This window comes from Humulus lupulus, chromosome 3, assembly GCF_963169125.1.
Source record: "Humulus lupulus chromosome 3, drHumLupu1.1, whole genome shotgun sequence".
Classification (NCBI taxonomy): Eukaryota; Viridiplantae; Streptophyta; class Magnoliopsida; order Rosales; family Cannabaceae; genus Humulus; species Humulus lupulus.
The window spans coordinates 134,344,623-134,368,675 of NC_084795.1; the positions used below are offsets into that span (position 1 = coordinate 134,344,623).

At 40.0% G+C, this 24,053-nt stretch overlaps 1 non-coding gene across 1 annotated transcript; it reads right to left on the reverse strand.

Moving 5' to 3' along the window:
* Positions 1-9,734: 9,734 nt before the first annotated feature.
* On the reverse strand, positions 9,735-9,838 carry LOC133828001 (small nucleolar RNA R71). Its single transcript, XR_009890646.1, has one exon. It is a non-coding gene; the product is annotated as a small nucleolar RNA R71 (small nucleolar RNA).
* Positions 9,839-24,053: the final 14,215 nt, after the last annotated feature.

A 24,053-nucleotide genomic window follows, 5' to 3' on the forward strand; every position in this document is an offset into this window, starting at 1 on the left:
AATCCGCGGCAATCGGGCTGAGGATGATAATAAGGGTCAAGACACTCCACCTGCCCCACAGAATTGGCAGCAGATGTTTGCCAAAATGGAAGCAAGGCTGCAACGAACAGAGGAACAACTTCGCCAGCTAAGGTAGCAGGCCCCTCCATAGGTTACAGGGTTGCCGATTCAACAGGTTATGGCACCAACGCCAGTTCAACCTGTTTTGGAGAATAAATGGGAGCCTTTGTATGAGAGGTTCAAGAAACAGCATCCTCCCACCTTTGAGGGTGGACCAGACCCACTGCGGGCAGATCAGTGGATGAATATGATCTCCTCCATTCTTGATTTCATGAGGTTTGAGGGGAGTGAAAGGGTAGCTTGTGCAGGCTACATGTTCAGAGAAGACGCCCGCATCTGGTGGGATGTAGTGGTTCAGAGGAGAAATGTGGCAGTTATGACCTGGGAAGAATTTAGAAATATCTTTAATGAGAAATATTACAGTGTGGCAGTCCGAGTTGCGAAGGTTGATGAGTTTATCAACCTGACTCAGAACTGGATGACTGTGACGAAGTATGCTCTGAAGTTTGACCGTTTGGCGAAGTTTGCGCCAGATCTAGTGCCGACAGATGCCGCAAGAAGGGACAGGTTTGTATGGGGATTGAATGTTATCATCGCTCGTGATGTGAAGATCACTTTGGATCCAAAGACTACTACCTACGCTTAGGTGGTAGACAAGGCCCTTACAACCGAGGACCAGATTTGGAGAGAGAGCGTTGTTAGGCGCGATGCCAGGAGGACAGTGTCTCCTTTTATTAGATCCAGCCGGGGTGATGGCTCCAGTGAGCAGAAGAGAAAGGCCCCAGATTCCTTTGTTCCTCCCAGTTCTGATAGGAGGGCATGGGGTGGTCTTAGTGGCCATCAGGGCGGAAGTGACAACTGGAGAAGTTTCCCAGTGTGTCCTTAGTGCAGACGACGACATCAGGGTGAGTGCAGGATTAGGGCCTGCTTTGTCTGTGGGAGTGCCAATCGTCTGAAGAAAGACTGCCCACAAGCCAAGAAGGAGGAGTCGAAGCAGGGCGACAGTCTTGCTCCTGCCAGGGTGTTCACCTTGACTCAGACTGAGGCGGAGGCTAGGCCCTCAGTTGTGACAGGTCAGATCTCTAGTACTGGTTCTTCTTATACTGCATTGTTTGATTCGGGGGCTACCCACTCGTTTGTGTCTGCTAGAGTGATTGATCAGCTGTGTAGACCTAGTGTTCTGTATGCTAGGGGTTTTCAGACCTTATTGCCGACTGGGGAACTGGTAGTCTCTAGGAGGTGGATTAGAGCTTTACGAGTAGTGGTAGATGGTGGGGAATTGTTTGCTGATTTGATTGAGCTTGTGATGGATGACTTCGATAAGATCCTAGGGATGGATTGGTTATCAAAGTATGGGGCGACAATTGACTGTAAGCGTAGGATGGTGACTTTTGAACCAGAAGGGGAGGTACCCTTTGTATTTGTGGGAACAGCGGGTGGACCGCGGGTACCTGTGATTTCAACATTTAAGGCTAGGAACCTAATGCAGGGAGGTGGCATAGGATTCCTAGCGAGTGTTGTGGACACCTCAAAGGTTGTGTCAGTTAGACCGGGGGAGACTAGATTGGTATGCGAGTTCCCAGATTTATTTCCCGCAGATCTGCCAGGGTTGCTGCCGCAGCGGGAAATTTATTTTATTATAGAGTTGGTACCAGGAGTGGAGCCAGTATCTAGGACATCTTACAGAATTTCTCCAACTGAGCTGAAGGAGTTGAAGATTCAGTTGCAGGAGTTACTGGATTTGGGGTTCATCAGACCGAGTTTCTCGCCATGGGGTGCTCCAGTGTTGTTTGTTAAGAAGAAGGATGGATCTCTCAAGATGTGTATTGACTATAGGGAGCTAAACAAGTTGACCATCAAGAATAAGTACCCATTGCCTAGGATTGATGATATGTTTGACCAGTTGCAGGGAATGACAGTGTTTTCTAAGATAGATCTCTGGTCAGGTTACCATCAGTTAAGGATCAAAGAGGAGGACATACCAAAGACCGCTTTCCGCACAAGGTATGGACACTATGAATTCCTGGTTATGTCCTTTGGATTAACCAATGCCCCAACAACCTTTTATGGACATGATGAATAGGGTTTTCAAGGATTATTTAGACAAGTTTGTGATTGTGTTCATCGATGATATTCTGGTGTACTCACAGTCAGAGACAGAGCACGAGCAGCATCTACGTTTGGTATTGCAGCGGTTAAGAGAGCATAAGTTATACGCTAAGTTTAGCAAGTGTGAGTTCTGGTTACCACAAGTTACATTTCTGGGCCATATCGTCAGTAAGGAGGGGATTCTGGTTGACCCAAATAAGATTGAAGCAGTCAGGGACTGGCCTAGACCGAGCAGTGCTCCTGAAGTGAGGAGCTTTCTAGGATTGGCAGGGTATTACCGGCAATTTTTTGAGGGGTTCTCCAGAATAACTATGCCGTTGACAGAATTGATGAAGAAGAAGACAAAGTATGTTTGGACAGACCAATGTTAGAACAGTTTTAAAGAATTGAAGCAGCGATTGATCACCGCACCAGTGTTGACTCTACTGACGGACAATGAGAAGTTTGTGGTTTATTGTGATGCCTCCAGAAAAGGTTTGGGGTGTGTGTTGATGCAAGCTGGGAAGGTGATAGCCCACGCATCGAGACAGTTAAAGGAGTATGAGTAGAGATATCCCACGCATGATCTAGAATTGGCAGCGGTGGTATTCGCACTTAAGATTTGGAGACATTACCTATATGGTGAAAAATGTGAAATATACACTAACCATAAGAGTTTGAAGTATTTTTTCACTCAGAAGGATCTGAATATGCGCCAGAGATGGTGGTTGGAGCTTGTTAAGGATTACGATTGTGATATCCTGTACCATCCTGGAAAGGCCAACGTAGTTGCTGATGCCTTGAGCCAGAAGGGCCCAGGACAGTTGTTTAGTTCGAGACAGATATTCGATAAGCTAGTAGAGGATATGACTAGAGTGGGTATAGAGCTGGTGGTTGGTCGGTTAGCCAACATCACTCTTTAGTCTACTCTCCTTGAGAGGATCAAGGAGGCGCATGGGAATGATTCCCAGTTTACGGGTTATAGGGAGAACATTTTGGCCGGAGTGGCTAAAGACTTTTCTATTTCAGAGATGGGGTTACTGAAGTACAAGGGTCGGATCTGTGTTCCGATGGATGCAGATATCTGGCGAGAGATTCTAGATGAACTGCATACCACTCTCTATTCCTTACATCCGGGTATGACAACGATGTACCAGGATCTGAGAGCTTTGTACTTGTGGTCGGGCATGAAGAGGGATGTGGTGGATTATGTGGTCAAGTGCTTAACTTGTCAGCAGGTCAAGGCTGAACATCAGAGGCCAGCAAGGTTGCTGCAGCCTCTAGGGATTCCGGAGTGGAAATGGGAAGATGTCGCCGTGGACTTCGTAGTTGGGTTGCCAAAGACCGTAGGACAGCATGATTCAGTGTGGGTAATTGTGGATAGGTATACCAAGTCCGCCCACTTTTTACCAGTCAGGATGACTTATACTGTGGAGAAGTATGTTGAGCTATATGTGAAGGAGATTGTTCGACTGTATGGGGCACCAAGGTCGATAGTATCCGACAGGGACCCCACCTTCACTTCCAAGTTCTGGGAAAGTCTGCAGAAAGCTATAGTCACAGTTACGGTTTAGTACCGCTTATCATCCTCAGACAGATTTATAAATTGAGAGGGCGATTCAGATACTAGAATACATGCTACGAGCATGTGTGCTTGATTTTGGGGGATCTTGGAGTAGGTATCTTCCTTTGATTGAGTTCTCATACAACAACCGCTATCAGGCGACTATTGGAGTGGCTCTATATGAGATGCTTTATGGGAGAAAGTGCAGATCACCTATTCATTGGGATGAAACAGGTGAGAGGAGGTTTTTAGGTCCTGAGATGGTTCAGAGGACCAATGAGGCAGTTGAGAAGATTAGAGCTCGAATGCTCGCCTCCCAGAGTCGTCAGAAGAGTTATTCAGACCTGAAACGCAGGAGTGTGGAGTTCCAAGGTTGTGACCATGTGTTTCTTAGGGTTTCACCCTTGAAGGGAGTGAGACGGTTTGGTGTTCGGGGCCAGCAGAGCCCTAGGTTTGTTGGCCCATTTGAGACTCTGGAACAAGTTGGAGAGGTAGCTTATAGATTGGAAATGCCTCCAGCCTTATCAGGGGTCCATAACGTGCTTCACGTGTCCATGCTCCGGAGGCATGTGTCAGACTCGACGCACGTTCTGAGTAATGAAAACTTGGAGCTGGATCAAGATTTATCATATGAGGAGAAACCAGTTCAAATTCTCGACCGAAAGGACAAAGTCTTGCAAAGCAAGACCATCGCAAGGAAAGTGGTGTTTTCTGGGTTTGGAGGCGAGGGCTGCGGCCCTAGGAGGGGCATGCCACAGCCCGTGTGCACGCAAGGCCTTGGGAGGCCATGGAGTTCGAGGCACGCCGCAGCGCTTGGCCAAGCATGACGCGGCCCGTGTGTGCTTTCAGGGAGGTGTCTAGCCTCTGTTTTGAGGCTAGCCGCGGCGCTTGTGGGGTGGGTCGCGGCCCTAGTTCAAGGTGCAGGGATGTTAGTGGGATTTTACTTGGGAACCTAATTGTTAGGGCTCAGGATGGATTTTATCACCCGGATTGATAGAATTCAAGATTCTGCAAACTAGAACTATGACTCAAAGCCATTTAATGGATTAGAACTTGATGGATGAATATTGTTAATGTGTTGTGATTAGGGCTTCGGTGAGGCTCGGACTAGGGAACTGTGCTCAAGATATCGGTGCTTAGAAAGCTCGGGACACAGGTAAGAAAACTACTGTTCCCAAAGAGCTTGTGTTACAAGGCTCGGCCCTTTATGATTGTGTTGCGGGGCATGGCCCTTTGACTGGATTTATGTGTGTTTTAATCTCTGCTTTGTATATAATGTGTATGTATTGATGATGGAATGGCGATGGCCGGGAATGGCTAAGGCCGAGAACGACAAGGGGTCGGGAGCAGCGTTTAGCACGCGGAGTGCGAGTTGCCAGGGTGAGACCTCAAGGGATACCTGGGATATCCTTAGGTGTTAGACCATGAACCCAGGGCCTGGTAAAGCACCTGGGACGGCATGGCCATACTTGTATGACCCTGTGTTGGCTTGATTTTTTCTTAAGTGTTTGATATGCATTTATCATCTATTTGTGAGAGTTTTCTTGCTGGGCTTCGGCTCACAGGTGCTCTATGGTGCTGGTAAAGGCAAAGGGAGGGTCGATCAACCCTGAGTATGGCGAGCGGGACGAACGTCGCATACATGTCTGGTTTATATGGCTGCCACAGCCAGAGGTGTTTTTGCGAGATGTTTTGTACAAAACCTTAATTTTGTCGTTTAGTCAGCTTTAATTATATTTTGAGTTGTAAATATTTCTAAGCAATGTTTTTGGGATCCCAAATGTTAAATGTTTTATAACTTTTCAATCAAAGGTTTATTCTCAAGTTTATGACTCTGATTATGATTTATTTACACTTTTGTCCTAAAACCTCGATTAGCGAGTTAGTTGCACATTTTAAACTCACTTAGTAACTGCTCTAAGGTAGTAGGGCGTTACATGGGTCCTTCATGAAAATATATAATTAAAATGTAATTCATTTGGATACTTTTTCTTGCAAAAGTGCATTTTCATGCACTAATTACAACCCCCAACTATCTTATTACTAGTCCCAAGCAATTCAAGCGGAGAAGAAAATTATCAAGCTGAATAATCAAGTCAAACCAATCAAAACTAGCCAAGCACTTTAAAATATCATCAAGAAGTCAGAAATTTCTATGCAAACTATTTAGTAGTAACCCTAGAGTTGTGTATGTGTGCACCAAACCATATCCATTTCTTACCACAAGCCATAACACAAATAGTACCGAAAAATCTCAAAAGCATAAAGGACTCAAATCCAAATTCCTCACAGGCATTGAAAGTATTTTTTTTTTTAATGGGAGAGATGACACTCTTGGAGTTAGAATTGTAACACTTAACGCTCAAATGAGAGAGGGCAAAACTTTTTAGGACAAACAATTTGAACAAATATTGATCACAAGATAGACAAATCAAATAATTAGAATTCAAATGACAAACAACCTTTGGGATTTACACAAGAAACTCGAAAAGAACACTTTTTTTAAGAAACATATGAAGTGATGTTTCTTTCATTCATTTTTTTTATTATGGAAGAATTTTTTTTTTGACAATAATATAAAAAGAAAACACAATAACGAAATGTTTCTCCTGTTCTATTTTTTTTATTTTTTTATTTTTTATTTTTTATTTTTGACAAGAGGCAACACATTAATACATGAACAAAAAGAAACATGAAAATAATATTACAACAAAGGCTCTTTTAAACATGAAATTATCCCCCCAGTGCATGTCATGTTTTAAATTCCAAAAATCTAATTTCACGAACTCAAATGATCAATAAAAGTTCAAAAAGTCGTTTCCTCAACTCTCACAACTCACCAAAAAAATGGAAAACTTTAAACTTGAAATATTTCTCAATTATTTGTTTTAACAACCATCTTACCACATGTTTGGAATGTGCATTAAAGAACTCTGAAAATCACTTCTTAATAGCTAAACATAGAAAAAACCAACTCAAATCAAAGATTTTCTAATCATGCTCAGAAAATTTTGAGAAAAGTTGACTTAAAAATTCAACACAACAATGAAATTCTCCAAATGAATGCTCACATGAGCTCACCACCCGCAACCAAAAATTATACAATGTCCCCAATGTCAAAACAAATACACAATGAAAAGGATAGGGAAAGAGAATACCTGGTAGATGATAATATCCATGGGGCGATAGTTGAAACAACCTGAAAAAAAAAACAACTCAAAACAACAAAAAGAAAACGAAAACACACAAAAATAAAAGAAAAACAAAATAAAATAAGTAAACGAAACAAACCACTCAGAGTGTATAAATAGGGTCCTCTAGAAGGACCTCTTCAACATGACTCACACTCTCGATGTAATGCTTCAATCTCTGGCCATTGACTCTAAAAGTTCTCCCATCGGTTGGGTCCTTGACGTCAACAGAACAATTGGGAAAAACGTGTTTGACCACAAATGGGCCAGTCCACCGCGATCTCAACTTGCCAGGGTGGAAATGCAACCGATAATCATAAAGATGCACCTTTTGATTCACCTCAAAATGCTTTCGCAGGATTTGTTTATCATGAGCAGTTTTCATTTTTGCCTTGTAGATCCTGGAATTGTCATATGCCTCATTTCTCTACTCCTCAATTTCACACAGTTGGAGTTTATGATTAATGCCTGCAACACTAAGATCAAAATTAAAGGCCTTGACAGCCCAATATAACTTATGCTCAAGTTAAATAGGCAAAAGACAGGCTTTCCCATAAACAAGTTGATAGGGAGACATCCCAAGAGGGGATTTAAAAGTAGTATGGTATGCCCAGAGTGCATCAAGAAGACGAGAAGACCAATCTTTTCAGTCGGGATTTACCATTTTTTCTAGAATTTGTTTAATCTCCCTATTGGCGAACTCCGCTTGCCCATTGGTTTGCGAATGATAGGAATTAGCCACCTTATGGAGTACACCATACTTCCGCATGAGAGCCTCAAAATACTTATTGCAAAAATGGGTGTCTTGATCACTAATGATAGCACGAGGCGTACCAAACCTTGACAAAATATTCTCTTTCAAGAACTTGACAACTATTGCATTATCATTGGTTCGGTAGGATACAGCCTTGACCGATTTGGAAACATAATCCACAACAAGGAGAATGTAAATGTAACCAGAAGAATAAGGAAATGGTCCCATAAAATCTATCCCCCACCAATCGAATATCTCAATCACAAGAATTGGGTTCAAGGGCATCATATGACGGCGGGACAAAGAACCTAACTTCTGGCACCTCACACATGAACGACAGAATTCATTGATATCTTTGAAAAAAGTTGGCCAATAAAGACCACATTGTAAGATTTTTGCAGCAATTTTCTTCACAGAGAAGTGACCACCACAAGCATCATTGTGACAAAAGTTCAGAACCACTAGACACCTCATCATCAGGGATGCATCTTCACATGATCTGGTCGGGGCAATACTTGAACTAGTATGGATCGTCCCAATAGAAATTGCGCTCTTGGACCAGAAACTTACGTCTCTCTTGTGAACTCCACTCAGACGGAAGTTCACTTGTTACTAAGTAGTTAACAATGTGTGCATACCACGGTAACTTAGTAATAGCAAGCAGTTGTTCATCAGGGAAATCATCACAAATAGGTGGACCATCAGCAGAATCGCTGAATTCAAGTCGGGACAAGTGATCCGCGACTACATTTTCAACACCTTTCTTGTATTTGATCGTGATGTGAAGGCATAGGTGAGCCAATCAAATATGCTCGAAATTTGTCAAGAGCAAAGACGACGGCAAGCAACTCTTTTTTAGTAGTGGAATAGTTCATTTGAGCACTATTAAGAGTTTGACTTGCATAATAGACAACAAAAGGTCTCCCCTCCCTTCGTTGTCCCAAAACAGCTCCTATAGCAAAATGGCTTACGTCACACATGATTTCAAAAGGCAAATCTGAATCAGGTGACTGCATAATAGGAGCGGAGGTCAATTTTGCAACAAGTGTTTGGAAGGCATCCTCACACTTACGCGTCCACTCAAAAGTAGCATCTTTGGCTAAGAGGTTACATAGCGAACGAGAAATCGCTGAAAAGTTTTGAATGAACCTCCTATAAAAACCAGCATGCCCAAGAAAAGATCTAACATCTTTGATAGTCTTTCGAGTGGGAAAATTAGAAATGAGATCAATATTAGACTGATCAACCTCAATTCCTCTTTCAGAGACAATGTGTCCCAAGACTATGCCTGAAGATGCCATGAAATGGCATTGTTCCCAGTTGAGCACAAGTCCTTTCTCAATACAGCGTGTCAAAACAACTTCTAAATTAAGAAGGCATGTGTCAAAAGAGTTCGCAAAGACTGTTAAATCATCCATGAATACCTCCACACATTTTTCAACCATGTCACTGAAAATACTCATCATGCACCTTTGGAAGGTGGCTGGTGCATTACACATTCCAAATGGCATACGCTGAAAAGCATAAGTACCAAATGGACATGTGAAAGTGGTCTTATCTTGATCCTCCATTGCAATCTCAATTTGATAATAGCCTGAATAGCCATCAAGAAAGCAATAAAAAGGATGACCAGCCACACGTTCAAGGATTTGGTCGATGAATGGAAGTGGGAAATGATCTTTGCGGTTGGCAGAATTCAACCCTTTGATAGTCAATGCACATGCGCCAACCCGTCACAGTTCTTGTGGGAACAAGGGCTCCTTTCTCGTTTTCAACAACAGTTACACCAGAATTTTTGGGCACTACTTGAGTTGGACTAACCCATTTGCTATCAGCCACTGGATAAATGATGTCAGCATCCAAAAGTTTCAGCACTTCATTTTTCACAACTTCTTTCATTGTGGGGTTCAGTCTTCTTTGAGGATCTCTTCGAGGGATTGCCCCATCTTCCAAATTGATTCGATGGGAGAAAATTAAAGGGCTAATACCTTTAATATCAACGATCGTCCAACCTAATGCAGATTTAAGCTTTTGCAGTAGCTTAATTTCTTGTGAAGGATCAAGTTTGGATGAAATGATACCAGGAAAGATTTCTACCTTTTCCCAAAAAGACAATGAAACCCTCTATCAAGTCTGGGAAAGGTTAAAAGAACTGCTGACTCTCTGTCCCCACCATGGCTATGAAAAATGGCGCCTAGTCAGCTATTTCTATGAAGGCCTCACAATTCGTGAACGACATTTTGTCGAAATGATGTGCAATGGTGAATTCCTCCAGAAAGATCATGAAGAAGCCTTGGAATATCTCAATGATCTTGCAGAAAAATCTCATACCTGGACTAGTCCAAGTGCTACTGAAAGCACTAGCAAACATCGACCAACAAGAATTTACCAATTGAGGGAGGAGGATAGTCTCAAGGCCCAAGTTGAGTCCTTAACAAAATAACTTGAGGCATTTAAGATAAAAGGTGGGCAAGGAATTCATATGATTGGCCGAGTAGAAACACATGAGCCATGTTTTGTGTGTGGAGGAACAGATCATTTAGCTAAGGACTGCTTAGCTTTTAGTGAAATGAGGGGATTTATGAAGAGAAATGTAATGCTCTATGGGCCTATAATAAGCCATTCTCTCATACGTACAACCCTGGTTGGAGAAACCACCGAAATTTCAGTTGGCGAGATCCCAAACAAGCATAATCTTCTGGAGGGCAATGGAGAAATGAGCACCAATCTCAACCATCAAAAGCTCAATTTGCTCCTCAATACAATGATCCCCCTCAAAGGAGTTCTCTTGAGAACACCCTTCATTCATTCATGGAGAAGCAAGCCAAACTAAATCGTCAAATGATGGAAGAAATCAAGGAAATGAAAAGTCAATTTTCAAAACTGACTGGATCCTTGGTTAATTCTCAAAGAGGCAAACTTCCTTCTCAGCCTCAATTCAATACACAAGGGCAACATATGGCTCAAACCTCCAACTCTAACGATCAAAATGTTAAGGAGGCTAATGCCATCACAACTAGAAGTGGTAAAGCTTTAGAAGATCCACCAATACCAACTACTACTTCAAAATCTCCAAATGTTGTCTCTGAAAGTGTGTCATCCAATGCTTCTGCAAAAGTTCCATTTCCCCAGGCTCTAAGACCTGCTGGGAAAATTCCTGAAAATCGAGGAGAAATCCTTGAGCACTTGACACAAGTGAAGATAAATATTCCTTTGCTTCACATCATCAAATAAGTGCCAGCCTATGATAAAATCATCAAGGATATTTGCATTGTAAAAAAGGAAGCATCAAGTCAAGAAGACTGCCTTCTTGACTGAGCAAGTTAGTGCGGTAATTGAACAAAAGACACCGCCAAAATACAAAGATCCTAGTTGTCCCACCCTTTCCTGTCAAATTGGGACTCATGAATTCAGCCAAGCCTTGCTAGACTTAGGAGCGAGTGTCAATCTCATGCCTTATTCTGTCTACTCGCAACTTGGTCTTGGTGAAATCAAGCCTACTTCTTTAGTCTTACAGCTGGTTGATCATTCTATTAAGAAGCCTCGGGGTATTGTTGAGGATGTTCTTGTTCAAGTTGACAAATTCTATTACCCCGTTGACTTTCTCATTCTGGATACTCAATCTGTGGTTAACATGGAGTCAAAAATCCCTATCATACTTGGAAGACCTTTCCTTGCTACAGCTAATGCCCTTATTAACTATAGGAATGGTCTCATGAAAATATCTTTTGGGAATATGACTCTCAATGTCAATATTTTTCATGTTGCAAAGCAACCACTTGATGATGATGAGTGTTATCAGACATTTCTGATTGACACGCTCATTCTTGAGGAGATTCAATTGCAAAGCAATTCTGATGATCTTGATGAACTCCTCTCTTTTTCTGAAAGTTCTAGTTTTGATGAGTCAATTAGTGAAATTTCTTGTTACAAAGACTCACAAAACGGAAGAACAAAGTTTTGGCAACCTCGCTTTGAAGAGCTACCTAGTGAAAGGGAAAAGCCAAAACCTTCTGCTGAAGAGGTTCCCATTGTTAAGTTAGCCCAATTACCTGAGGGTTTAAAACATGTCTTCTTGGGAGATGGTGAATTTGATTATGCCCAAACTTGTCTTCACAAAGCGATTGTTGTAGTATAGTATGCGCGGTCGTGTCCACAGGGAGATATCTTAATCAAAAAGTGATTAGTAGAACTTTAAGCACAAAAAATAAATAAATCATTGGTGGTTTTTGAGAAAAAATTGATAATAAAATTAAAGCAAATAAAATTTGTAGAAAAATTCAATAACAAAAGTGATACAGTTTCAAGAATCACCTATATGCTTGGCTCATTTATTTGGGTTTCGATTCACACATAAAACACAATTAAATTGTTCACTTCCCAAAATTTTAATTGGAAGATAAAAATTGAAGAGCATATATTAATAAAATTTATTTGAGTAATAAAAATTCTCACCTTAAGAGCATAGAGAATAATCTTATGAAAAAACTAAGAATGACAATATACCTCATTGGCAATAATGCATAAAAGACTAATTCTTAAAATTATAATATCAATATATTTGTACTATTGTATTCACATAAAAGAAGCATGACTATTTCTATATAATACTACATTGATAAATATATTGATATAGAGATGGAGAAAATAGAAGAAAAATATATTACTCACATGTATGAGTTTAAAGCATTTGGTGAATCAAAACACAAATAATATTTTACCTCACATATAGGATCATCTTTTACCCTACCTAGGAAATTAGCCTAGAATGCTAGTCATTCTCACAATATTCTAAAGAGAAAATATGAGAAGAAATAGACAATATTGAGACTAAATTTTACTATAGTTTTTGCTAATGAAAAATTACACACCCAAATATGTACAAGAGGTCCTCCTTATATAGAGTTTTGAAGACTCAATTGTAACATAAAATAATAAAAAGAAAAGGCTAAAAACGTGTGATACAATTAACTAAAATATGAAATGGTGGGATTGATTTAGAAAGCTAGCAACTCCTTTCCAAAATTAAAGCACAAATTGGTCAACTTTGCTCCATGTAACAATATTGTGAATATAATATCTATTAGTGGCTAATTCATTCTATGCATGGGCTTCCTTTCTTCCAATAGATTTGGACTTCCTCATGGTATTTGGGCCTTGACTAAGAGAATAAATCATCTTCGAATGGATTTGGACATCCGTTCTATCATCATTTATGTATTATCTTTGCAAAATTACCATATTTTTCTACAAAATCAAATAAATCAAATTAAAATCACATATTTTCATGTCAAATAAATATTGTATATTAATTTCATGAAAATATATAATTAAAATGTAATTCATCTAGATACTTTTTCTTGCAAAAGTGCATTTTCATGCACTAATCAGTCCTTGCCACTCCATCCTTTTTTTGTGAATGTACATAACTATTTTAAACTAGCGCCCCTCTAGTTGTCACCCAACTCATGGGTTGTGTTGAGTGTCCATATGTGTTGTATAAGCAAGTGCATCTGTGTGGGCCCTTGATGAAGGAGGTCCATCATTTGTTCACCTTGAGGGAAAACTCGTCGACTCTTGGATTCTATCAGCTTCAAAAGGTTGTGGTCCTCACAGGGTACCCTCTCGCGGAAGGTTCCATCTCTAACCGGGGTTCGTGGAAGAGTGACTTTTTCTTCACCAATAGTGTGTCTACACCGCATACTCATTTTAACCAGTCACGTAAGCTCTTTATCCTCTACTTTTTTCCTTCTTTTTATTTATCCTTATTCTTTTCCTTAGAATCGCCTTACTATGTTCTTTTCCATTTTCTTGGTTTTAGGTCTTGAGCGGTAATTGGCCCTGACTTGCGTCCTGCAACATTCGACTGCGTGGCGAAGGTCTTGGCTGTGCCATTCATATGCAAGTAGGCTAGAAGTATCTTTACTGAGGGTAACCTCTATTCATCCAAGTCTTTGTCTTCCAATCGAGAACTTTCCTTATGCTTCGTCTCATTCAAATCTTCTGACCCAAAGGATGTAGATGATGATGATGACGATGAAGACTACTGCTACTTCGAGGATGATGTGATGGACACAGAGGAGGAGGTTGAGGTGGAATACGAGAATTACTCATGTTTAAGGTCCTTGTCTAATAGAGACGGGGAGGTTGTAGATGATGGATGTACCGATGATGTCACTTCACGAATCCTGTCGTCGGCAACAGGAGGCGAGTTTGTCTTCGTCACTCCTCCTCTTGATTCTTCTATTACAAGGAGGAACTTCATCCTGCCTTCCTTTGACGATGCTCTTCCGCCCTTGGGGGCGCACTTGGGACAGATGTCCTCGGGTACTTCACTTCCAAAAGAGGTGATTACACACCCTTCTGGTCCCTATGCTTCTATTGATGAATTAGGACCCTCCCAGTCCCCTTCTTTATCTAGGCATGCGTCAACAGGTGTGCATGCTTCACCCCATCGAGTTTATACCTCCATTCCTTAGGGGCATCCTTTGGCAGCCCAGTATGAAGAGGCCATGAACCATCATATGAGGAAGATCCGCAAAGGCGAATGGGGGTCTATGTATCACATTCTGGACACTGAGCTGGGCGACGCTTATATGCAAGCCTCTATGTAGGTATGTGTCAAGACACTTATTATATGTCTTCTAGTTTTAATAGCACCTAATCATTAACATTTTGTTTCATTTTATTGTTTTTAATTAGGCTTCAATCTTAGGTCACCATTTTGTCGCATCAAGTTCTTCATCAATGCAACGATTGCAGTCTGAGGTGGCGATGAAGGACCTTTCCTTGTCCAGGGCAGAGAAAGATGAGCTAACCACTTGGGTTAGAAATTTGGAGGGCCATTTCCCTGAGGCATTTCATCAGAGGGATGCTACAATAGCCAAGGTTGGTTCAACTACTCGTTCTAATACTATTCTGGAAGCCACCATCCAGACACTCAATGAGAATATTAGTGCTCTTAAAGTTGAGTTGGTGAATGCCAAGAATAGCATAGTTGAGAAAACGTTGCATGCTGTGTGGAGGACTAATCCTGATGTCAACTTGTCCCCCTATGGTGACAATGTCGCTCAAAAGATTGCTGAGTGGAAAGGTTTGGGTGGGAACCCATAGAGCCATCTTTGTGGTTTATCTTTAATTTTTTGAAGATGGGTGTTGTGTAACCCTCTACCATTTTTCTTTTTCATGGAACTTTTTAAGTCCTTTATTATATGTATAACTTTTATGTCTGAGGTCCTTTTATGTTCAATTTTGTGTGTGAAACTTCTCTATCTAGGATCCTTTTTTATTTTTGTAGTGACTGCGATGATGTATTGGTCTCCTGGGCCTTCATCATCTTCTATTGGTCATCGTGCATAAGGGTCTTTGATAAGTCCCTCTTTTATGATGAAATCCTTATGTATTAATTCTTCAGTCTGATGATGATAGTTTTTTTGGTGCAGCTTGACTATATTTTCTATTGTAAGGACATATTAACCCTTTGGCTTTTCAGCATCCTTTTATAATATTTGTGCATGATTGTTATTTTATGCGAGAAACGTCCTTCTCATCATTATGCATAGTATTATTTTGACAAGGATCTCATTTAGGATCCTTTTTGGCTAGACAGCTTAATGACCACTCTAGACTTATTGGTAGATCCTCTCCTTGAAGCCTTACCCCTCGTAGGGGGCATTAGCCTTTGTTAGGAGGTTATCCTTGTCGAACATTTTGACTCCCTTGATATCCATAAGTGTAGTTAATTCACATGAATCCAAGAAAGGGTTCTAGGCTTTTCGGTGGATGTCCTCACTGTGGTCATACCCCTCATGGAGGTATCAGCCTTTATCATGAGGTTATCCTTGCAGAACATTTTGGCTCCATTGATATCCATAACGGTAGCTAATCCTCAAGAGTTGCCTTGCAATGTTTTTTTTCTGTATACCCTGCCCCCCAAGTGGTTGGCGAGATTTATTCCATCGACACTTTGGTCATTCTATTCTCAACATACACTTTGACAATTTCGTTTGACAATGGGAGTATATGAGTTATATAAGCACTTGAATGAGGAAGGAATATAATATGCAAGATATGAAATACATTCACTGATAATGAGTATAATACAAGAGCACGTATGGCGATATTGCAGCTACTACATTTTGAGGTTAATTAGGTGACCTCTTTGATTCATGATATTACACATACAGCCTTACCAAATTTTACTCCCAGGTGCGAACTGCTTAGGTTACCTTATAGTTTTCTTTGCCCCCGCAATGATCAGCGTCAAAACTTCCAGAATTTGGTGGGTCTATTATGTAGAATGTTGCACTGTTTTTTGGTTTCTTAGAGCATTCCCGGGCATTTGTAGGGGTGACTTGAAGCACAGCCCTGACCTACCAGTCCCCAGGTGGTCACGGTTACCTTCCACCCGGATGCACTTTACGGCTCTTTTGTAGAATTCGCCCATGTCTTTTATTTTCCTTTTGAGCATACTTTCCCATCATTTTTATGTGCGATGGTGGCCATTTTAAGCTCGTCCTTTGACAACCTTCCCACTTTAGCCACCTCTACGTTGAAGCGTTGAATATACTTCTTCCAACTTTCATCTTTGCCTTGCTTTACATACACAAGGTTCCCAGTGGGTGCCACGTAGCCATGGGGGGCACGGTGTTTCCAGTAGGATTTATTTTCAAAAGGCATCGTGTATGGTTCCTTCGAGTGTGTTTCCTTGAGGTGGGATGGGAAAGGCCCGGCTGATTTCTCCCTTGGGATTTGAAAATTTTTCTTAGACTCCTTGGCTCTCATCCTTCATCTTTGTGCAACTGTTATCTTGCTTCAAAGATCTTGTATAGTCGTATCCTTCAAAGATCTTGTATAGTCGTATCCAACCCCTTCCTCCTCACACTTAACAAACTCAAAAGGTCGATGGTGGGTACGTCTTGTGCTCTAATCTCCATCATGGGAGGAGTTGGGAGGACTTTCTTTCCCTTCACTCCTTCTTCCTTGCATTGGGATATGCTTTCTTCATTGACTGACATCCTTCTAGAGGTACTGGTGTTCGCACCATGCATTGGCTCCCACTTTCTTGGCCGCATTTTTGACATGAAATTCCCGTAGTGATCTAAGCATGGGGAGTGGTTTCTTAAAGGTTGGATCCCTCCATTGCCAGTGGGAGTGGTCATTTTCTCTCCTCCCTATTCTTCCCTCACATACTTGGCGAAAGGTACATCAGACTTTGCTTTTGGCATGCAATTGAGCACCTCTAACATTTTTTGCACCTCTATCTCTCTCTCTCATTGGCTCCAGTTCTGATTTCCTTAGTGACTTTGTGGTCTAATTTTTGAGGGTGTAGTTCCCCATGGAACATCATTGCCATAGGTTCCTATGATTTGGCAGCTTTCCTGATGGGGTGGTGTAACACTCCCTGGCTTCTCCTTGTTCTCCTTTCAAGCATGCCACTCCTCCTGGTGTGGGGAACTTAACAGACAAGTGATATATCGATGTCACCGCTTTCAATTCTCTCAAGGAGGGTCTCCTTAATATTGCATTGAAAGCCAAAGCACAATCTGCTACAACAAAATTTTCCATGACAGTGGTTTTTCTGGGTTGCTCCCCCAAGGTGAGGGCTAACTCGATTATTCCTAAGGGTTGTATCAAGTCCCCAGTGAATTCGTACAAGGTGGTATGGCAAGTTTTAAAGTTCCTGACGCCCAAGCCCATCTTCTCCAATGCGAGGAGATATAAGATATCTACGAAACTACCATTGTCCACGAGGACCTGATGCACTCTCATATTGTTAGTTGGACAGTTAGCACCAGGGGGTCATTGTTGGAGAAATGCACCCCTCGTGCATCTTCCTCTATGAATGTTATCGAATCATTTTCGACCTTAAAGCTCTTTGTGGGTCGTTGCTCGAGGCTCATGGTGCATGAGGGTGGAATTCGTCTAGCTTCCCTGACATATCTATCTTTTTCCATCCTTGACTCTCCTCCGAATCCTGGACTTCCAAAGACCATTCTTACCTCTCCCTGCACCTCTGAGGCTCGTTCTCGGGTTCACGGTGAGGGGCTCCTATCCTTTGGTCTTGGGTTCTCCCTTCTGACATACCTGCCTAGGTGCCCCCTGAGTATGAGTTTCTTGATTTCCACTTTCAAATGGGTACACTCTGCCGTGGTGTGGCCAATATCCTTGTGGTATTGGCAATACTTACTGGGGTCCCTTTTGAATTAGTCTATCTTCTATTATGGGGGTCTCTTGAAGAGGACCTAATTTTCACTGGTGAGGAAGATATGTTCCTTGGTATATGTCAGGTCTGTATAAAAGGTGTAATGTGTTTGCCTAGGTTCACCTCAATGTTTACGTTTTCTCTGTTGGTTGTCCCTTGGCCCTTCGTACGCTCTCTTCTTCTTTGCACCATTCGAGCCCTCATGGGATAAAGGCTTTGGTAGGAGTTCACTTCTTCCCACCTTAAGGTTCTCATGGCCATCTTCTACGTGAATGTACTTTTGTTCTCTTTCATAGAAGTCATCTAAGTCGGTGACCTCTCTTTTGAGCATATTATCCCATAGTTTGCTGCCTGGGTGCACTTCGTCCGTGATCGCCATCTTGAGTTCTCCTCGACTCAAGCTTCCTACCCTAGCCACTTCCATGTTGAACCTCTAGATATAGCTTTTTAGGCTCTCACCTTCACCTTGCTTTATGGTAGCAAGGTTGGTGTCGAGCATGGCATAATCGCGCACGACATGGTGCTGCTAGAGAAATTCGTCAGAAAAGTATTGCCATGACCTGATGGTTCCTGCCTGAGCCTCTTGAACCACTTGTACGCAACTACCTTTAGTGTGATAGCGAAACAATGACACCTTGCTCTATTATTGACCCCTCTCAGTTTCACACTACAAGAAAAAGCTTCATTAATAGCATTGCATTTGGACATTATTAAAAAAACGCTATTAAAAAGTTACATAATCTATACAGCATGCACTGTTCATTGGCGGGAGTATATTATTTCATTGGCGCTTAATTTTTTTCTTTTTTTTTGTCAAACCCGCTTAATTGAAAAAGGAAAAGACAAAGAAAAACCCATTTCCCCTCCCTCATTCCCGTCTCTCTCTCTCTTCCCACGTTACCCGTCTCTCCCATTTTCTCCATTTTCACTCCATAGCAGAATCCATCTCTCTCTCAGAGGAACCCAAACGAACCCGCCTCTCCCACCCACTCACTGTGAATCTCTCTCTAAGAGGAACCCAGACGAACCCAGTGCCTCTCCCACCCGCTCACTGTGAATCTCTCTCTCAGAGGAACCCAGACGAACCCAGCGCCTCTCCCACCCGCATCTCGGTTCTCTCAGTCAGCACCGACCAAGGGTCTCTCTCGGTTCTCTCAGTCAGTGCCTCTCCCGTCCGATCACTCTCTCTCAGTTAGTCAAGCAGCTCCGAAGTACACCTCTACCAAGCAAGTAAGTGCATGCATTTTTGTTTCTTCTAATTGTATACATTAAACTCATTGTGCCCTGTATTTCAATGTATTGATTAGATTAAGCTCATTTTTCCAATTGTGCCCTAATGATTTGTCTCCCAAGCATCATTTGAGTTGGCTTTGCTCAAAAAAAGAAGAAAAATTGGCCTCTTTTACTTGTCGATCTTCAACCCAAATACAGTGCTTGCTCTTCATACTCTTTTTTTTTCCCCCCGAATTCTCAGGAAAAAAGGAAAGGAAAAACGAAAAGGAAAGAAAGAAAGAAAACTTCACCCCCTAAATTCTCTTCGTTGGTTCTCTGCATTTCATCTCTATCAGGTATCTAATGTTACTCTTTAATTTCCATATCTATGTTTTGATTAATCTAATTTATGTATATCAGCATTTGGGTTTTCAAGAAATTTTAATAATGTGCTGAGCTGAGATTCTCGTAGGTGAAATGAAATTAAGTCAATTTTTGGTGGAGTTGGTTTCTTAGAGGTTTCTCTCGTGATGAAATGATGGGATTATTTATTTCTTCTCAATTATTTTTTATCAAATAGACAATTTCTGGGCTGTTGAAAAATATTTTACTTGTTTTTTGTTCTTTTGATTTTGATTTATACATTTATAAGCCAATACTTTGTATGTAATATCATCAAGTCGATTAATGCAATTTCGAACAAATCAAATGGGTGCTCGCTGGACCTTCATAGCTCTACCCTTATATGTATAAATGCATGTTGTTAGATGGGTATTCGTATAATTTGATTTGAGATGATTTTGAAAGGAGTAACTAGTTTTTTTTTGTTTTTTTTTTTGTTCTCTCTTCAAATTGTGCTTACTAGTTTTGATTATGCCTTTTTTTTTATGACAGGTAAAAGATTTCCCATAATGTCTTGGTGCACAATTGAATCTGATCCAGGTATGATGTTGGGGTAGATTTACATAATTTTTTTTTAAAAAAAATTTATGCTGGGTCATAATGAATCTTTTATGTTATAATGGAGTGAAATTTAATATAATTATTATCATAAATTACTGGTATCTTGCTCATTTTGATTATATTTATTGCGATATGTCATTAAATTTCATGATCTCCCTCTACAATTTTTTCAAATGGCCAGTCAACATCACAAATCAAAGTGCCATAACCGTTGAGAAAAGCCTTTCTCTTTTTTTTTTTCTAAGTTAGTATAACAACCGGGGACCATAAATAGATATGAAAATTATGGAATATTGTACTGAGAACCAACCAATATGCCTTGAATGCGTTCGATTATTCTATATTGTTTCTTTGCTTTTTTTCTTCTGGGTGTTATTAGGTATAGGCCCTATCTCTGAATAAGGACACTTGTTGTTCTTTAGCTCAGAAATGCAGCGATTGATTTGAATCCATCCTGCTAGTACAGTTCCATAATTTTGCAGATATTATATCTTATAATGCCTGCTGGTGAATTCTCTGATATGGTAGAAAGAGTAGACATATACCAACTGTGGTGAGTTGAGAAGGCTTTGGGCATAGCTGATCGGTCCATGTGTACAATGTAGGTTTGAGACTTTGCGGAAGCTAAGTAAACGAAGTAGCTTGTGGCCAATAAGATTATACTCAATGCATCCATATTGAGTTTAGTAGCCGCTGAACTATGACTAGTTGATGAAAAAACTCTGGCCAGTTATGGCCAATATCTCACACAGCAGAGCAGAGGGTTGGAGTTAATGAATACAGAGGTGTTTTGGACCAGTTATATCCCTTATGTCAAAGCATAAGGAATATGGGAACACAAAATTATGAATACTTTTTCAGCATAAACTATTCCACTTCCCCACATTATAGAAAGTATGTGCTGTAAAGTTAATCAACCAACTTTTTGGTTCTAGTTCTTCCTTTATAATTATGCGGAGTTCACTTTAATCTTTGTTTTGTCATAATAAAGTGGGAAGTATACAGTGGACCTTGGTTGTTCAAGTATGTTCTGCCTATTATATCTCATTTTCTGCATGTCAAATTTTATATCAATATGATCTGGGGCTTAGTCAGTAGCACAACGGAATAAAGGGACCACTAATTATGAAGATTAAAGGGAGACTGACCAATACACATGCACTCCTTTAGTGTTTTTTTGTTGGTAAAGTGGATTAGCCACGTCACCACTGATATATTTTGGAAGGTTTCTATGACACCACAAATTATTGATCACTTGCTCTAGTTAAACCTATGCTTAAACTAACTAAAACAATATTTGCATATTATCTACTTTCTTATATGAGTTTGCTCTATTTTTGTCATATACTCTATGATGAGTTCTATTTAATATCCAAATATAAAGGTAAAGTGAGCTATTTCATTCTACTTGGAGTGAATTATATGGTACTAATTAAAGAAAACAAATCAAAACTATGATTGGATTCAGAAAACTTAAAGTTGTACTTCCATCTTAAAGTTATCTACCAACTTTGATACAAGAACACTTGATGGGCACTAAATTGTTTCTCTCTCTCTTTACTGTTTTCTGGCTGGAATTGAATTCTGGGTTGATTGGTCTGGATATTATTGCTGTTTTTTTCTCTGAATTACTAGGTTAGCAATTGTTTGAAGCAGGAAGATCTTATCAGTTTTGCCTAATGATAAAAGCATTTTATATGAGTTCTGTTTCAATCAATTCAGGACCACAAGAGTACAATAAAAGCAATTTACACGGGTTCTGAATTTCTGGAGAGTGTTTTTGCTGGTGTTGAAGTTGGTATAGTGTTTCTGTACTTGGCGTTTTTTGTTCATACTAGTTCGTAACTGTCCTTTATGCCTTAACAAGCTTAAATGATCATTTATTCTGCTGGACTAATCCTGAATATTGATGCACAGGCTCGATGCTTATTTGTTTCGTCAATTTCAGTTATTCAGGATTCACTCCACGAACATAAACAACGGGTGGACTTGCCAAAAAGTAAGTGTTATATTTCTGGATAGTTTCACTTGATATCAATGTACAAAATGTGTCTATGCATGCATGTTTTCATGTCACTCAAACTACATCAACATCAAGAACAAGAATATTCACAAGCTTATTCCCTCCCTCCCAATACTATTACAATTTTTTTTTTGTCACTGTTGTATATGCAAAAACAATCAATAGAATATTCTTTAGATATTTTAATTAATTTCTTCTTTTTGTAGAGAAAGAAAGAAAGATAAAACTTGTTCTAATTGTAGCTTAAATATTAGGATATTAATGTTTATGCATTTTTATTGAGTGTTCTACAATTCTAACATCTACTAGTCTTCCTAAAAAAATTGGTTTTGGTAAAGTCCCATCTTGAACTCATGACCCTCACTTTTAAAGGTTTTTATGTACCAAACTATCTTAGCTAAATAAAGTTTATAACTCGATCTATAATCATAGATATATATATTTTACATTATTATATATATATATATGATAATGTAAATATTTCGTTTTTTTTTAATAACTACGAAAACAATTGAAACATTATTTATCAAAACAATAATATAATAGAAAGTTATATAACGTTTATATAAGTGCATTGCATGATGTTAAGGACCAAGTATGATTTGATGAGTAAAACTCATAATAGAGTGAAAGAAAGAAGGGGCAGAAATTGATCATAATATTTGAATAATAATGCATCCGATCCGATGTGTTTTTCCTCTTTGGTGTGCTGAATTTGGAGTGTCGAGGCATGGCGTAGGTTCCTGGTAAGTTGACAAAGGGGTTTCACTCCACCAATTTATACTCTCCCCAAACCCAATTATATTCTAATTAATTAATTAATTAATTAGTATATTTATTTATCTATTTTCAAATAAATAATGGTACACCAAATCAAATTGATTTGCAATTGGCAATTTGAATTGGAGACTATTGTGGAAGAGATATCGGAAGAATTTGATGAGGACGAGAACGAGGACGTCAAGTACTACGTCTACGTGGGCGACCATAATAATAATAATCACATCAACACTTGTTATTACCAATATAACTTAACTTAAATTGTTCTCTTTTTAGGGAAAGTTTGGTATCTACACCTAGATTAGTCATGCTGTTGTTTAGTATGAACTAGGAAAATCCTAAAACGTAGAAAATGCACCAAGTTTTAGTGGAAATTGAGTGCTGTAATTAGTGTTACTTGTGGTTGTGGTTGTAATCGACAGTACTTCATGGGCTTTTGTTCACGTTTGTAGTTTGTACACAGTATTTTCAAGAATGTGTATGAAGAAAATAATTACATGGAGCCGTATATAGCTTTAATCGATCTTACGTGTACGTATGGGTTTATTATATCTGTGTATTTATATGTATTGAAAGAATGTTAGCTGTAACGACCCAAATTCGCTAATAAGGCTTAAGGGCCTTGATTAGCGTGCCAGGAGGGCACGATGGGATTTATGTGTGATTTTATGAGTTAAATGCATGGTTATGATTTAAAGCATGTTATATGACTAATTGAACATTGAGATGCATGACTACGTGGTTAGTATGCATGTTAGGTGAAATAATTACGCATGTGGACCCCGTTTGCATGATAGGGGTAAATTGGTAATTTTAGCCCGCTGAGGGCATATATGTGATAATTGTATTCTGTGAATTGTACCACGTGGGTGTGGTGTTATTATTGTGATGCACGTGCCGAGACGGTCCTAGAGAGCTAGTTAACTCAAGAGTCGCAACGGGATTTCTATACCCGGCTCGGGAGGAGCCTAGGGGTACCTCGGGAATTTTATGGTTAAGTTGAGATTTAGCGGGTAATGGTTATTGGAGATTTAGTAACCTGGGTAACCATTTGTTACTGCTGAGAGTAACAAGTTTTAGAAAGAAAATGGTAGATATGAAATAGAAATGAAAGGACTTAAGTGCCCTTGAGGTTTAGTTGGGAAAGGATAGGCAAGGAGGGGAAAAATGGTCATTTGGTTGAGAATTAGATAAATGGCAGCTGGGTTATATGG